Source organism: Branchiostoma belcheri, unplaced genomic scaffold (assembly GCF_001625305.1).
Source record: "Branchiostoma belcheri isolate BF01 breed outbred unplaced genomic scaffold, Haploidv18h27 scaffold272, whole genome shotgun sequence".
NCBI lineage: Eukaryota > Metazoa > Chordata > Leptocardii > Amphioxiformes > Branchiostomatidae > Branchiostoma > Branchiostoma belcheri.
Genome location: NW_017803879.1, coordinates 93,887 through 95,883, shown reverse-complemented (window position 1 = coordinate 95,883; position 1,997 = coordinate 93,887). Strand labels below are relative to the sequence as shown.

At 47.0% G+C, this 1,997-nt stretch overlaps 1 protein-coding gene across 1 annotated transcript in view; it reads right to left on the bottom strand.

Moving 5' to 3' along the window:
- Window positions 1-1,997, bottom strand: part of LOC109472407 (transmembrane protein 2-like) — a 34,633-nt gene that overhangs the window by 6,479 nt on the left and 26,157 nt on the right. The gene's annotated exons all lie outside the window — the stretch shown is intronic.

Here is a 1,997-nt window from a genome sequence, read left to right as displayed (position 1 = left end):
GGCGACTCAGCTCAGCGCGAGGTTAAAAAAGGCTCCTAAAAGAATGGCTGCGATCCCGACTAGAGCAGAGGAGGTGGCAGTTTTTCCAACCTTTTTTCGGCGCAACGATGTTGATCTTTTTACTCTCCAATGTCATTATGAACCCAGGTAGGCTCATAGCGCAAGAAAATGTGTAAAATAATGATTTTTTAAAAAGTACGTCTTACATAACCGCATGATAGCATCCTCCCTCACCTGTGCAAACTCCCCGCTGCAGATACTTGCTCGCCAGTCCGGTTTGTCCACACAGCCCGGGTGTCTGACCAGGTGGTTGTCCTGTCTGACCACGTACGTGTCGGGGTAGCCGGTCACGGTCCCGTCCAAGTCGTGAAAGATCTGGTTCTTGTCGCCATCCTTGTCGGTCGACATGAAGGGAATGTCTTCTCCAGTAGTGAAGACGCGGGTTTTTACCTAAGAAACGATCGGCAAGTGGTAAGAAATAAGACAAGTTTTTTTTTTTAAATGGAGATTACGGATTTCCGGGAGTATTTTTTCGTGACCTTCAAGTTCACAGGCCTTCTGAGTAAGATTTGTAGGTTTTCGTGAATGTATTGGAACTGTGTGTGCGTGGGGGGGGGTTATAAGGTGCAATTTAATCGGGGTTTACACCACTCCCTTCAGACCTTCGAGGACGTATAGCCAAGACGCTACTTCCTGAATTCCTCCATATACCACCCACTTAGGCCGTGTCTAAACGGAATCACCCAAGGCGGTTTACATGTGGTTTACCCCGAAGCCGGTTTCAAGTGGCTCCATGTGAACGCTCCGAAATCACATTGAAAGCGCCTCGATCCCAAGCCACTTCTAGAGATGGTTTCGAATCGGTTTCCCCGCATCGCGATTTGCGTCTGAACGCAATGTGATTTCAATGTGACTTCGCCTGGTCATGGATTACGGAGTGATATTTCTTTTTTTTATATGCAATACCAAGTTTTACATGGCAGCAACTAAAAGAGCAGTAATGGTCAAATAATGTGTCCGTTCTAGGGCGAGCTTCACCGCCTCTGGCGGGACCACGTCGGCATTCGGCCGAGATACGCTGGGAGGGGGGCATCAGCAAGCAGGTCGTTGACCTCTGACATTAATAACACGCCGCCTTGCGTGTTATCATCAAACAGCAATAAATGTAGCTCAAGCGCATTATGTTCGGACACGGTTTCACAGGTGCGTGTGGCACAGATGTGAGGAATGTGAGTTACCCGAATCGCGGTTTGGGTGATTCCGTATAGACACGGCCTTACTCCCACTGAGTAACCTTTCCACGTGGCCCCTGTCAATCAACTGTCAAAATCATCTCCCACCGTCCATGCACCTGAAGCGATTAGGACAGAGCTCAACCCACAAACCCACGACTAAACCACCTAGAACAATACTTTTTAAAGTAATCAGTAGAAAACTTGTGTGCTCACATCTTCAAACTTCAAGTCCGTAACGTTGTTTTTCGGAGTCATGTGCCAGTCGTTTGTGAGACGGAAGCCGATGGCGCTACTATAGCGGTCGTGCTCGGGAGCTGCGGCGTACTTCTTTAACGTGCAGCTTTTATATATGGTCGGGCCGTCGTAAATGTCAATTCCTCGCATGGGGAAGGTTCTATGGAAAGAAAAACAAAAACTGTGTGGTTCAAAATACCTTCAAGAATGCATAATTTTATACTTCCGACCCATTATTGAAAATAATAAGACTCATGCAACTTCCTATTGTCCGGTCATTATCAAGTTAGAAATCAAGCCCCTCCTTCCGGTACATGACTTAATGGACACGTGACACAAGCAGTTGAAGCAGTTTGTGGCGCCCTCCGTCACAGCTCATGGGTGGTTTGAGGTTCTTGGTCTTACAATTTCTATCACTGCCCTGACATATATTTCGTGGTCAAAACTTAAAATTTATTCAGGGAACATAGCATCACGACATTTCTACTTCTACTTCAACTAGCCAGAAACAGACGGAGGGCGCTACAA